Source organism: Camellia sinensis, unplaced genomic scaffold (genome assembly GCF_055761805.1).
Source record: "Camellia sinensis isolate YWXY unplaced genomic scaffold, ASM5576180v1 Unanchor136, whole genome shotgun sequence".
NCBI classification, from domain to species: Eukaryota; Viridiplantae; Streptophyta; class Magnoliopsida; order Ericales; family Theaceae; genus Camellia; species Camellia sinensis.
Window position 1 is genome coordinate 18,555 of NW_028129016.1, and position 16,163 is coordinate 34,717.

The following is a 16,163-nucleotide window of genomic DNA, read 5'->3' on the forward strand; positions in this document are numbered from 1 at the left end:
GATTCATATCTCATATTCGCATAAATGATAAGACTAGAATCATACAAATGGTTACATAATCTTCGTCTTCATATCAAAACGATAATCATATTTCTACATATATTCCACATAGGTCTTATGCAATATCAACATAATACAAGTGCGTATAACTTTCGTTTTCATAGTTTCCGTTCTCATTGCATTTTCTAATATCTTCACACACACACACACATGCTAATGCAATGTCTCTAAGTCTTTCTAGAGTACCCTACAGCTCAAATGGACCCGTGTGTGTGGAAGAAACTCGTGCTCTGATACCAACTGTCACAACCCAAACCCGCCCCTAAAAGTTTGGTCCATGACCGGTCTGTGCTTGGGCCTCAAAACAAAATTTCAAAAATAACATTTATTCAAATACGGGGCCTTAAGCGAAAGTAGATACCAAAATAATACTGTCCATTGAGCTTGTATCCACATGCCAGGATTATTACACAAATTATATGTATACATATAAGCTAGTCCACTCCATATATGTATATACAAGGGTTAGTAACCAAACACTTTACAAAGTAGTCACGGGCTGGACAAAAGCCACCAAAAGCTTGACAAAACATGAGACGTCGAAAGGGACCAGAAAATAGGCTTCAATTGTGGAGGCTTAACACAACCGACCCACCGAAACGCTCCTGAAGCTGACCTAGGGTTGTCCTCCAAGCTATTCACCTACATAAACATATATAAACAAAACGAAATGAGCAGGGCTCAGTGAATAATAATAATGTAAAGAGATTCGTGTGAATAAACATATGTCTTAGGGAATATTTATCTAACGTTTACATGTCTCCTTCGTCATATCCCAAAACGATCTTAGGCCCACATGAGACGAAACAGCCTAAGGCCCAATGTATGACAAAACGGCCTCGGGCCCAACGTAATACAAAACGGCCTCGCGCCCAACATAATACAAAACGGTCCCGAGCCTAACATAATACAAAACGGCCCTAGGCCCAACATAATACAGAACGGCCTCGGGCCCAACACAATACAAAACGGCCTCAGGCCCAACATAATACAAAACGGCCCCGGGCCCAACACAATACAGAACGGCCTTGGGTCCATGTCAATGCCATTTGAATAATTTCCATCAAAACATAATTCACATGACGTATACCATTGCAATAAAAACAATTCGTATCCAACAAAAATACATGACTCCTAGCACTACTTATCTCAAATATGCCATTCACAATCATAATGTATAAACCATAGCACAACGATTCCAACACGCCAAGTACAGTTAAGGTATAATAATTCAGAAGCAGAAATACAAGAATAAATATACATCATTACACTTATTACTCACAGTGATGCGGATGAACAATGGTCTCCTCCGATATGTGCCCTACACATAGCACATAACTCGTAAGTATATCATTTCTCTTTAGTTTCCTCTTATTTCTCAAGCATTCGATTCGTTAAGTTCCATGAAATTAAATGTATTATAGGAACATCAAATAGGCATTTTGACACATTTTGAGGGTCAAACAGAGCAAAAGTAGGTTACAGAATTTCCTAACTTTGGCCGCACGTGCGGAAGTCCCCGCCGCAGGTGCAGGTAGTTGCGTCGCACATGCACACCACACGTGCCTTTTTAGTAGTGTGGTTCCATTCCTCTCCCCTATTTTTCGCACGTGCGGCTGTGAGCCTCGCATATGTGGTTGTGCCTCCCGCACGTACGGCCATGGGCCCCGCACGTGCGATCGTTTGCCCTGTTTTCTACAGTCCGAACAACACCAAAAAGCCAACTTTCCAAAGGCATTTCTAAGGCAAATATGAGTAATATCTCTCCAATATCATATTATGTGAACATGATAAATGTGAATTTATACATAAATAGATCTTAATTTATTTAAAGCAACTTGTACAACTTATTAATCACATTTCTTTTCATCCTCTCATGGTTAAACAACATAGATACCAATATATGTATATCTATAGAAGTTAAATACATGCAAAGACTAAAGATTAGAGGATAAATTTTCTCAGGTTAACACAAGAATCATCTCTTAACTAGATCAAAACAATGGATCTTGATGTTTTCCATAGGTATTTACCAACCAAAGTGAGTGGTTCAAAAACCCCAAGTTAGATAAGTGAAGAACATCATTCTCAAGTTTGATACCAAACAATTGGAGTGAGATTTAGGGTACCAAAGTTAGGTTACACATACCTTGTTTCCTATTCTTTGAATCTCCTAGCAAAAATCCTCAATTCCCAAGCCCTAGTTGCTCTTCTCTTCCTCTCTCTCTCTTTTCTCTTCATGTTCTTATCTCTCTTCTCTTCTTTTTTTTTTTCATTTTATTGAGTCAAGCAAGGCTCATGTACTTATATATATATATATATATATATATATACGTAAGCTTATCACAATTAGGGAGCCAAACGCACCTTTACGAATCATACGAAATCAAATTCCAATTAAACTTCCCAGATGACTCTAAAAATTATACTGATCATAACTATGTACTCCGTTCTGGTTTCTGAAGCCTCTAAGGTCTTTAATTTGCAGTGCAAAGTCAACCACCCAAACACACCTTAACGAATCAGACGAAATAAATTCCCAAATTAACTTTCCCAAATAGCTCTAAAAATTCCCATTAGCATATCCATGTACTAAATTTTGATTTCTAAACCCATAAAGGTCGGCAATTTCAGTTTTAAGGTCGTAACTCAACAGATAATTCCTCAATTCAAATAGGTATAAGTAAATTAAAGCATATTAACCCATAATTAAAATATATAATTTCTGATATGCATTTTGGGGTCGTTACACTATGGACATTCTCAAGGCTGAGAATCAAGTCTAGGCCCAAGTTGCTGAAGCAGGGCCGTCATTCTTAAAGAGGGAGTTCTTCCAATCTAATCCAGACGAGTTTTTGGGTGATCTTAAGAAGCCACTGAAGGTGGATGAGTGGTTAGAGCACATGGTGAAGACGTTTGAGATGCTTAGCATCAAAGATGATGGGTTGAGAATGACCTTGGCATCCTTCCAACTGAAGGGAGGTACGGGGTCAGTGGTGGAAGTATGCATGTGGGCGCATTAGGGTAACTTGGAAGGCTTTTGTCAACGCCTTCTAGAACAAATTCTTACCTCCCACTGCTAAGGAGAAGTTGAGGGATCAGTTTTTAAAGCTCAAACAGCTTAGTTTGCCACCGAGTTTGATGTAACTTTCACAAGCCTCTCTAAATTTGCACCGGAACTCATAGTAATAGAAGAACGCCGTTGTATCAAGTTCGAGAAGAGGTTGAGGACCGAGTTTCTTTTCAAGGTAGCCGAGTTAATGATTAGGGACTATGGACGCCTTATGGAAGTAGCAGCTCATCTTGAGACCGTAGTTCAGGCAGAGGAGGAGCAGATAAGGGGCTCTAAGAGGAGTTAGGAGGTTTAGGGGAAGAGTTAAGACAGTAAGAAACAAAGGAGTTCGACCCCACAGCAATCCCAGGCTGCACAGTCTAGATCCACATTTCCTGTGCTGCGTCCGGGTTTAGGGAGAGGTAATCAGGAAGGCTTTTCATGTTTTAAGTGTGGCCAATTGGGTCACAAGTCTCTAACTTGTCTGCAGAGAGAAAGAAGGCAACAGTCTGTACCATCTACTGCCCATTCTTAGAGCCAAAGTTATGAGAGAAGGCAACTACCTACTTGTTATCAGCGTGGGCAATTGGGGCATGTGAGAAGGTTTTGCCCTCAGTCAAGTAGCACACCTGGTGCGTCTGGTTCGAGGTAGACACAGAGCCACCAACCTGCACACTCAACACAGGCCTCGAGGGCCAATCAGGGAGCCTCTTTGACTCAATCAGTGCATCAGACTTATGCTCCAGGGCGTGTGTATACTATTACCACGGCAGACTTAGTTCTAGCACCTTTAGTTGTGAGAGGTACTTTTTTGTTATGCAATTCTATTGCCAATGTACTGATTAATATGGATACATCCCATTCTTTTATCTCTTCTTCATTTGCATATTAGAAGTGGCTCGATTAGCATCTCCACTCAGGGTAGAGTCACCAGTTGGTGGTGAGGCTATATTGGGGGTGCCGAGGTTGTGAGATAGACGTCACGGATCACCGACTTCCTTTTTTCATTTGCATTGATCAATATGTCAAGTTTTGATACTATCTTGGATATGGATTGGTTGTCATCTTATCGGTCTATTATAGACTGCTACCGTCAGAGGGTTACTGTATATACTTCGAGCGGTGACTGTTTTCAGTTCTTGGGAGACCGAGTTAATAGAGTTTTATTGCCAGTGTGTGATCCACGTGGTCGGAGTGTGCTTAATTGTCTTCTTGCAACCTTCCTAGGTAGTGAGTGTGATGAAGTTCTAGTTGATTTGCTAAGGGTAGTTGTGAATACCCAGATGTTTCTCTTGAGAATCTCATTAGTTTACCACCTTATCATGAGATTAAGTTCTCTATTGACCTAGTGCTCTATTGACCTAGTGCCTGGCACAACACCGATTTCTATGGCACCATATAGATTTGCACCTGCCGAGTTGAGTGAGTTGAAGGTTTAACTCCAAGAATTGTTCAATAAGGGTTTTATCCACCCTAGTACTGCACCTTGGAGAGCACCAGCTCTCTTTACCAAGAAGAAAGATGGTGCATTGCAAATTTGTATTGATTACCGAAAGTTGAATCGGGTAACTGTCAAGAACAATTACCCAATGCCTCGTATAGATGATTTATTCGATCAATTAAAGGGGTCTTGTTATTTTTCTAAAATAGGTCTGAGATCGGGTTATCACCAATTGAGGATGAAGGAAGAGGACATCCAGAAGACGGCATTTCGTACGCAGTATGTTCATTACGAATTCCTAGTGATGCCTTTTGGGTTGACCAATGCACTAGCCGTATTTATGGATTTGATGAATCGGATTTTTTGTGAGTTCCTAAACTGTTTTGTAGTTGTCTTCGTTGATGATATTTTGATTTGCTCACCCTCCGAGAAGGATTACGAGGAACACCTGCGAGTTGTGTTTGAGTTGCTTAGAGCCCACAAACTGCATGCTAAGTTTAAGAAATGTGAATTCTAGTTGAAAGAAGCAAAGTTCTTAGGCCATGTGGTATCTGGAGGAAGAGTAACTGTAGATTCTTCCAAAATAGAGGCAGCACAAGATTGGGAACAACCTAAGAACGCCTTTGAGATTTGTAGTTTCTTGGGGTTGGCCGGGTATTATCGTCGGTTCATAAAGGATTTCTCTAGCTTGGCCTCACCATTGACTAGACTTATGAGGAAGGAAATTAAGTTTGTGTGAAATGAGACTTGTGAGAAGTCATTTCAGGAGCTTAAGGTTAGACTTACCACAGCTCCAATGTTGATTATGCCGAAGAGGAGTTTGGGCTATTGTATATTGTGATGCGTCACGAGAAGGTTTGGGTTGTGTCTTGATGCAAGAAGGGAAGGTAGTAGCCTATGGCTCATGCCAATTAAAAACACATGAGAGGCACTATTCTACATGTAGACACCCTATTTTGACCGCCCTTAAGACTTGGGCGCCTTAATTCGAACACTCGATGATGAAAGTTACATTATGCAAATTGTTTGAATCTTTAACAAAAGAATTCGGTTTCGAGCTTCAAACCCAAGCCTTCCACCCCATTTGGACTAAAACCCCTTTTTTTAGCCAAACCACTCAATGAGCAACGGGGCCAATTAATGACTAGTGGGGCCAAAAATAATTGGCTGGCTGGCCGGTCAATTAAATAAGCAGGTTGGCCAATTAATGAGTTGGCCGTACAAAAACAGATGAGTGTTCTGAATAGGTGCAAGGTAAGTTCTTGACCATTCCTTCTAGAAAGGTAGTCCTCCATTCTGTGTTGCAAAGGGCTTGATCTAGGCGCTCCGTTGTGTAATGGCGTTGTCTTCCTTGTTGACTATTACCGGAGACACTTCTACAATCCTTTTGCCTCCTACATTATTAAATTTAAAATCACCTACAACTAACCAAGGGTGTTACATAGATTGAGTTGTGCCTTCTAGGCCATTCTACATATTTTGATGGAAGTAGCATTAGGACTAGCATAAACTGCCAATATGACCCATTCTTTAAAAATTTTCCACTTAATAATAGCTTGAATAACTTGGTGATTGGCTACATAAGCACTACAGAGACATGAGCTGTTTTCTATAGTAGCCAAACACCTCCAACCCTACCGATTGGGTCTACTATAGTATAAGTTATGACGTCCAAGTAATTAAAAAACAAACCCACGAAACTGAATGTTACCTTAGTTTCGAATAGGGCAACTACATTAGGACAATGGCTTTTGACCAACTTCCTGAAATTCCTCTTAAAGATTTTGTTGTCGGCGCCCCAACAATTCCACAACATGATATCCATAGACGATCGATTTTGGAACGATGGTAACTATTCTTCTTTTGATAAACCAATGAAATCATGTACTATCTTTTGGCTTAGCATCGTTGGCCTCAATCTTGCCGTCTGGATTGCCTGAAGAGGCCTTTCTCCTATACTCTGTTAGCGAGACTTTATGTTCACCCTTATCTCTTTTATCCACTACTCTATGCTAACTTGGTGAATTGCTTTTCTCTCGAGTTCTAGAAATGAAAATGAACCCACCGCATTGTGTGTCAATTTTTGTAGTTGGACTTCTGGAATTTCCATGGTTTGGGCCATGGGGTTTTCATCCATACTTGGGGTCAAGGGGTTTGTGTTTGATATGGATGTTGTCTTTGGTTGAGGTAGTGGGATTAGAGGCCCCGTTTGTTTTCAGAGATAGAATGGAGGGGACTGTTAGTGAGGGGATTAAGAAAAATTGTGTTTGTTTGATAACCAATGGAGTAGTAATAGTTCATGTTTGTTTTGAGAGATAGGGATGGGATTAACCGTGTGAAATTCCACAAATACCCTTTTTGCATATTATTAAATTTGGACTTATACCAAGTAAAGAATAAATAAATTTTTACTCAATATTATTATTCTTTTTTTTCATTTTTTTTAATATTAAAGAATCTAATTATCAAAAAAATTATTTATTCAATTTTTAAATTTTTTTTTTTTAATATTAATGAGTCCAATAGCAAAGCAGATTTGCCACCCAAATAGTAGATTTGCGCCCCATTTGATACCTCATTTGATAGAAATTATAATAAATTTCACAGGGCATCATTTTAAATTGTAATATATTATTTTACTCATGAGAAAATGCATATGTAAATGAGCCCATGATGTAGTATTGCAGTCTCTATCTCCATGTGCTCCAAAGATGACAGAGAAACCAAAGGAAATAAAGAATTACGAAGAAGAAATGCCAGAAAGGTTCAAATGAACAAGGGTAAAAGGACCAAAAAAAATTGCCTCGGGTGTCATATAGGAAGTAGTCACAAAATATTGTCATTTGTTTCCCAACATAAAAAAATTAACAATTTTGTGGTAGTTTTCACAATTAAAGAACTATGATTGCACTCTTTACTGAGTCCAAGTTAGTAGAAAGAACTACAATCTCTGTAATTGTAGGGAAGTAATAACAGAATCAATATCGTCTACTAACACAAATGCAAATTCCTAATCTTCAACATGGCGTGAGCTATTTTATTGATTTGTGTATATATGTGTAATAAACTCTCACTATTACATAAAAATCATCATACAACACTAATTTATTGACCTCTGCTTGCTTGCTGTTCATTAAACATTTGGGTTGCCAAGGCAGTTCTCTATTCACTCCATTGATCAGATGCTTCAACAATATCAATTATTTCATCTCCTAATTCAGTAGCTGGAGGAAGAGGATTCATTTCCTCGTTCTCATCATCATCAAGATCCATAGGCATTTCACGTTGTATGAGATTGTGGAAAAGGCAACATGTAGTGACAATACGAAATTGAGTCTTGATTGGAAAGTAAGAATAAGTCCTCAATATTGCCCATCTCATTTTAAGTAGTCCAAAACACCTCTCAATGATGTTACGAATAGAAGAGTGCCTCATGTTAAAAAACTCTTGTGGAGTTGTTGGGACACCCCCTTCTCTCCATATGGAAAGATGGTAATGCTGTCCTCTATATGGTGCAAGAAAACCCTCCCTATTTGTGCAACCCGCATCTATAAGATAGTAGTGGCCTGTAATTATGTAAGATGGTTTCACTATGTATATAACAAAATAATTGTTTAATATATGTGACGCCCCAAATTTTGATAATACAATACAACGATACACCGGGGTTTAACTAGCAAATACACGTCATTTTTAAGAACAAATTACAAATAGTTATACTAAAAGAAAATATTAATAATAGTTAAAGATAAAATTCTTCAAGTCTTTAAATACAAATCAGTTCCTTGATACAAAAAGATTATCCAAAATACAGGAAATATAAAATCTAATATCTAAGGCATCCATGGTTCCGCAAAGCTTTTAGGAGTTCCGTTCTCGGTGTAAAACTCGCCTTCACCTGGTATAAAACGCCATGAGCTTGGAATGCCCAGTAAACACACACACCCCGACCCTTTTCCCATTCCAAATACACAAGTAACATAACGACACGATCATAACATACAACGAAAGCAATAATTAAGTAGAGCTTATAATTAAATTTTAGTTTTCATGAATAATAATCAATTTTAGTTAGTTCTAGGCAACTCCCCGTGGAATGTCGTTCTTACCCAACCACTAACATTGGCCACAGGCAATTCTGACTCCCCCTTGGTTAATACCATACCAATGCGTCGCTTACTACATAACCACCAGTGCGTCGCTTACTGCACAATTACCAATGATGCCCACGCACCTAGGTGACATACCCAAGTGGTGATATCACGGTCTGCCCCAAGGGAACGGGCTTCCAAGGATACTCTTCCTGTGTGAGACCCTCACTGCCACCCTTATGCCTCCCATTTCCGTTAAGCAGCCAGAATACCTCCCGTGCCATGTTAGGGTTCAAAAGCACACTTGCGCAAGACTTCACAAAAATGGAACACATTCCATTATATCATACTCTTGAATCCATCGTTCATTATCTCATAAAATGATCGCAACCCATTACCATTCCATTTGATTTCCCCTTTATTAAGTGCATTATGTTCTCAGTTATAGCAAAGCATGGCCAATATAATTACGAGTCCAAACTAGACAACAAGTAATTTATTCATGGTAAAGCAAATTCACAATTTATCATAGATTACATATCGAGGCTAAAACATTCAAGACACATAGAATATAAGAGTTGCAAACCAAATAAGAGCATATTAACACAACTTCCAGATTTCTAGATTTGAACCAGTTTGAAAATAATTATGAAAAAAATACTTTTATTGGCCCTCAGTACCTGGCCTCATGTGAGTTTGTAGATAAACAAGTCTAGTTTCAAACTCAATTTACGAAAGTAGCATAGGTATTTTAGATTTTAAGATAATTCAGAATTTCTAAGATCTGCCCAAATTCGTTGACAGTTACGCAAATCGGTTTTTCTCTCAAACCCCTCATTATCTTGAGTTCAAACAAAATTTAGTTAAAATATAACACCAAGATTAAGATTTTGACATAAAATTGGACTTGAAATTATTTTTCTGGAATTTTATAAAAAATAGAGAAAGTTGGCTATTTTTCTGGTTCTGTGAGTAGCAAACTTAGAAAATTTGTTTAGGTTATAAAAATACATCCTTAGGTCCTATCAAAATTATTACATACTCTAGACATACCAAATATTACACCATAAAAATAGATTTTGAGTTTATGGAGTTTTGATAGGAAAATAAATTCAAGAGAGGGAAAAGATTTGCTATTGGAAATTTAAGAAACAAAGAGAAGCATACCATTTCTTGATTAATACACATTTATACAAGAGTGTAGGCCTAGACTACAACATATATACACAAAGAGCATGTATTAGGAGGGGAAAAACAAGTGGTAAAAGAACTTGAGAGAAGAGGTGATGTAGGTTTACCTTTGTTGTACAAGACTCAACAAAATTCTTCTTTTTCTTCTTCTCTTGTCTCTCTCTCTCCCTCGCTCTTTTTTTTCCAAGATCACTCTCTCTCACTCCTCTAGTGCATGGCTGAAAAATGTGTAAAATGAGGGGGAGAAGTGTGCATATGTAGAGAAAGGAATGGAATGTTTCATAGGGACTAAGTTCCCTAAGTGCAAATTGTCAAAGTTGCCATTATGGCCCTTTTATCCATCACATGGTCAACAACTTGGACTCCAAGACATATATATATATATATATATAAGATATTTGCATTTATAAATATAAAATAATAGGCACAATTACATTAATTAATAAAATATTACAATTAAGGGTTGAAATGAAATAAAATAGAAGTATATAGGGACCAAGTCTAAATTTATGAAAACTTGATATTTAGTGTACAATATACTAACGTTAGAAAGTAGTTAGAATAATAAAATTGGGTCCCGTTAAATTAAAGCGCAAACAAAGGCGAGAAACGGAGCGAAAACAGCATTATCGGGAGTTAAGATTTTTAAAGTGATTAATCTATAATTATCAGGTCTAATAATTAATAATAGAGTTTTAAACATGATTATTAATCTACGGGATCGATTAAGGTTTACTTGAATTAATCCGTGATGCTTCCCGATTCGAGGGTTTAAAACGCAATTAAGTGAAAATTCAAGGGCTTTATTGAAATAAACTCAAGGTTAGGGATTTAATGGACTTTCAAAAATTAGGATCTCTACAATATAGATATAGTGTACTTATATATATAACAATACATAATTATCATACCAGTAGGGACTTTTAACCCATTGGGTCTACTAACAGCATCTCTAAGTACCCTAGAGTCAGAAGTAGATCTTTCCCATCCAGGGAAGACATATATGAATTGCATGTCTTGGGAGCATACACCCAATACATTTGTGGCAATTTCTCTCTTTCTTGCTCTATACCTTGGTTTGTCTATTGCAGGGGCAAGAACCTTAACATAGGTTCCATCTAAAGCACCAAGACAATTCTAAAAAAAAAAATATTATAAAATTAATATAGGTAATACAAAAATATAATATGCTAATTAAGCGAAATTGTAAATATATTGTACCTGAAAACAACTCCATCTATCATCTGTACAATTAGCAGTTATTGGTTCAAGCTTCTTAAGAAGGAGACCATGGAGGCGCAACACAGTCTTGAGAACATTATTGAAGTGTTTACTAACTATTTGACCACTCCGCATGAAATTAAATTAAATTTTGCGATTCTTAGTGTGATGTGCAAGCACATTAAAAAATATTGCTACTTGCTCCTCTAAAACGACATACTTTGAATTTAATAATCCAACACTTCGCACCAACCCACATAAAAGTATGAAAGTACGCCTATTCATCCGAAGTTGGTCATGACAATTTATGTCACTATCGTTGACCAATCTATTCAAATGGTCAATTTGTTTTCCATAGGGGTGAGGTGATCCAGGTAGTTGCAACCAATTTCTTTCTTCTTGAATGCAGCATGTAAAATCACTACCAATTTCTTTCTTCTTGAATGCAGCATGTAAAATCACTATATACATAGCACATGCATAATTAATGGACGAAACAACATGTTGGAGGGTTACAAATTCCTCTATCAACTCCTTTCTCCTTTTCTTAGTGGCATAATTATTATCCATCTACAAAAAATGAATAAACAATAAGCGGCTAAAATCAGCACAGAAAGTAAAACAAATAATAGATAATAGTATTAATTACCAAGTGGAGCATTGTTCAAATTTTTTCATACCACATGTTAACAATATGAAACTAGTATTAATTTCCTATAGAAAAGAAATGGAAAAGATCATAAAAAATAAAAGAACATAAAGAAAAAACAAATAATTTGGTGCCACACAAAATTAGCACTACATTGATGCACAAAGACATCAAAGAAAATGAAAGATATTTATTTTCAATGGAAACCAAACCTAAAATATGCATAATTCCCTTTAGTTCAACTCAGGTGAATTTGAAGATTAAATTCATCCTAAGACTATTATAAAAAAAAAAAGTCAAACTTTTTAATTCTAAGACTATTTCAAATTCATCCATGTTGGAACCTAACCCTGTAATCATCAACACTTTTAACCTATAGATGGTTAGAATATTCATACTTTAGCCAATCTTTCTTGTTCTTCTTCTTTTGCCTTTTCTTTTTTTTGACCAACAAGTCATCATTCACATTTTTCTAATAATTGTTACTTCATTTTTAAAAAAACAAACTTTCCTTAAACATTCTTCTTCAAACTGTTCCAAATCTGATTTAAAAGATTCTCACAAAATTGATCCAATAATTGAAAGGCTCCCATATCACAAGAGATAGGTGAATTTTAATTTACTAACAGTGCTCCCATACTATTACCTTTTCCCTTTTCATTTTTAATGTTTTCATTTTAATTAACTTTCCTTAAACTATACCAAAAACAACACTTTGAAAAGAAAAGTGCTCAACAGAACAAATAGAAAGCTCATGTATAATTAATACTCCAAGAACTTGCCATCAAGAACTTGACATCATGAAGTTTGGTACTCCAAGAACTCGACATCATGATCAATACTCCAATTTACAAAACCATTTCCATGTGGAACAGCCACAATTGATTGGACGGAGCCACCATGAGCTTCCACTACTTCCACACAAGTAACCATTACCAACATCAATAATTTCTGGAGTCCCAAATTTTGTACCAACAACTGCATACTTGTTACTAGGAACAAATAAACCACACAACCAATAGTTCAATGGCAAGAACCAATACTTGGATTCCATATCTTCACTGCACTATGGCTAGTTTATGTTTTAGAGGTGGGGAAAGAAAAACATCAATTAGTCGGTTTTATGTGGTTGAATGTTCTTGATAAAACATATTTTTTTCTTCATCCTTTTTTGTTGCAATGCACTGGAATTAACATATTGTAAGTCAGGTGTGTGCTGATTTGTTTTCTAAATATTTAATTGTTTGGAAGATCATTTACGGTGATGGTGTACAGTATAGTGTGTATAAGAAAAGTAGCCCTTTTAGGCATATTGTCAAACACATATTGAGCATGAAATTGATATTGTAACATGACAACACAACAAGAATAACACATCACCTAGAGGCGACAAAAGATTAAATTTCAGTAGGTTAAGAAGACAAAAGAATTCTCTCATTTCGATTAATTTATTTGAAAATCAAAAGCGAAGAAAACAACAAAACAATAATGAGAACGAATATTTTGATTCCAAAAATAGTAAAACGATTTGTGTATATATGTGTATATATATACACATATAAACAGTACGGAAGATTGAGATGTGGATATAAAAAGCAAAAAAAATTACCAGCAGATGCTCCACAGAATCTGAATATCAAAGATCTGAAGATGAGAGAGAGCTAGGGCACACTATGAATAAGAGAAAGCTTCTTTTTGCCTCTCCTTCTTGCTGTTGTTGCTTCCAAGGATGAGTAGGGTAGACTTCAGATCGAAAATCTGAAGAAGATGAGAGCTTCTTTTTGCCTCTCCTTTATTCTGCTGCTGCTTCTTCAAAGATGAGCTAGGGCAACAATGGATAAATAAGTAATCTCTCTCCTAATACCAACGGACTAAATTTTCAATACCAATGCTTGGGGCAGACTATGAATCCTGTTAGCAAGGCCCATCTTTAAGCCTCTGGCTTAGCAATCCGTTGTCCAACCCTGCAAACAAACAGAACATTAGGTGGGCCCCACTGCTATCTTAATCCTCTCCCTTCTTCTATACCCCAAAACAAACGGGGCTAGAGTTGCTAGTGAGGGATATAAGAGAAAGGGTAGGGTTAAGTGAGAAGGTTGTGATAGGTATTCATGTTCCTACCTCAGCCATCAGTGCATCTGAAATCTCATTGAGTATCTCTATTGCATTAGGTACAGAGGTAGAAGGTAAAGCTATGGGTGTAATAGGGTCATGGGGAAGAAGAACAATTGAGGTAGGCAGCATCAGCTTTGGATCAATATAGACAGTAGAGTCTTAGATCTCATTCGCTACAGCTCTTTTATGAATTAGACCTATAGAGAGATTGTGGCTTTGTTTGGTTTGTTTTTCAGAAAAATTTTTAGGAAAATTTCTCTACAAACAAATTTTTAAGAGTAATTAAACCAAACAAATTTTTCTAAAAAAAATCTCAAAATTTTGTTTGGTTACCTACTTTTCAAAATCACTCTCTCTCATACACATCAAATTAATCACTTTTTTTAAAACTCTCTCCCCAAAATAATTTTTCAAAATCATTTATGAAAAAAAGCAAATCAAACAAGTTATCATACTTTTTATCTCAAAAATTACTCTACAAACATAAACCAAACACACCCTGTGACTTTCTAGCATTTGGTCTTTATCTATGACTTTTTCTAGATAGGTATGAGGCTCTTCAAATAATGCATTGGCTTGATCTTTGAGTGGCCCAAATCTGTTATTGGGTTTTTTAAAATTGTTGGGCCTCAAAAGAGGAGTAATGTTAGGTCTATGGTTTCTTTTATTGACCAACATCCACGGGCCATAGTCAGTATCTTCCTGGCGTATCTCATTGTTTGCATTAGCATTTAAAGAACTAGCTATTGTTGGCTGGGTTTTCTGAGCAATAGAGCCGTTGTTGCTGGTCGTGGGGTTGTCGACGCTAAAGTTGGAGCTGCTGTCGGCAGTGGTTTGTTGGAATAGTATTATTTTCTATGGCCCGCTTTCCCATATGCAAAACAAAAATAATGAATGTGTTCATATTCTATACAATAGGTATACTTATAGCAATTCTGGATGTAAGTGGCTTTGTGAGATTCATCTTGACACAGACACAAGCATATCTTCCTCTAGTGGATATGGCAATATTTAAATCCACTTTTAGATGCTTACCTATCACTTTAGCTATGTGATAGAGCACTCTTTCATTATCAAAAATGCTTGGGACCTCTAATTAGAGGTGCCACTAGTGATGTGGTAGTGGGTCCCACCCACTGCCACTGCTAGTGATGTGTCTTTTCTTTTTTTTTCTTTTTTTTCCTTTTCCACCTCATTAGAGGTGTGTTTAGAGCCTCTAAATTAGAGGTCTCTAACATCATTGCTTTCATTATAGTATTCAATTGGTAGTTGGGGAAATTGCACTCAGAGGGTTGTGGCCACTTCCCCTGCTTGTGAGGGTTTGAAACCATGTTCCCATCTCCTCACTGGTAGATAATGATCTATAATGATCCAAGGACCCTCTGTGTAAACTTTGCTACAATCTTGTACCATTTCAAATTTAATTAGAAAAAAAACCTAGGCCCAAATTTGTGGCTTCGAAGTCTCCTTGCAATCCCCAGATTTTCTTGAGTTCGAAAATTAGCAATTTGTATCCAATAGTTTTCCCTAGTAATCGCACAATGAGGCAATCTTTCTAGGGCTTTCGAATTGACTTGAGGAGGTGGGGAGGGAGTTAAATTTTGGGGATATTAATCCCAAGTTCCATAGCAAGATCCTCATCATCCATCTCCTCGTTGCCCTTTTCATCTGTGAGAAATTCGTCATTCATCGAAAGGCAATCTAGATCTTCTTCAAAGACTTTTTCGTTTGCTTTTGTAGTTATTAGAGCTTGCTTAAAGGATCTCTTGGGTTCTTCTACCAGCGGTGATTGATATTGTGCTATAGCTAGATTAGTATCAAACTCTGAGTTCTCCTTAACTTTCTTGGTGCTTTGCACCAAATGATCTTTCTCCTCCGATGATTTTCCATTATTATTATTGGTTGCGTTAACTGAGAGCACAAGAGCTTCTTGTGCCGTCATTTCTCATAACTTGACATATGTAGGGCACTTTTGGACGCTAGTTTCTTAATGCCAATTCTTAGTTCATGAGCTAGAGGTATGTATGTAACTAAGGTTTAAGGGGTAGCCAAATATAGGATTTTAAGGCTATGTTTGGCATACCCACTTCAGGCTACTTTAGCCACATACGACAAAATTGGTTACTTTAGCCACAACCGACAAACTCGTTCACGGGCTTGGGGCAGTTGTTGCAGGCAAAGCCAAAATGACCAAATTACCCCTAGTTTCATTGCTTTCATTTCATCTTTGATAAATGCATTTTAGGCTATGGGTAAAGGGCATTTTCATAATTTTGCTTATGGACACATCATTTCTAAGTCAAAAAAGCCTAAAAGCCCATCCTAAACAAAGTTTTTTAGCCC

General features: G+C 37.0%; 1 long non-coding RNA gene across 2 annotated transcripts; it reads right to left on the bottom strand.

Annotated features, from left to right (window-relative positions):
• Positions 1 to 8,267: 8,267 nt before the first annotated feature.
• Positions 8,268 to 14,497, bottom strand: LOC114318593 (uncharacterized). 2 transcript variants are annotated; one of them, XR_014358141.1, is made up of 2 exons: positions 13,315 to 14,497; positions 8,268 to 8,451 (listed from the first exon to the last, which is right to left on the bottom strand). It is a non-coding gene; the product is annotated as an uncharacterized LOC114318593 (long non-coding RNA). The 2 variants fall into 2 exon arrangements; XR_014358140.1 differs by having other exon boundaries at positions 8,268 to 11,626.
• Positions 14,498 to 16,163: the final 1,666 nt, after the last annotated feature.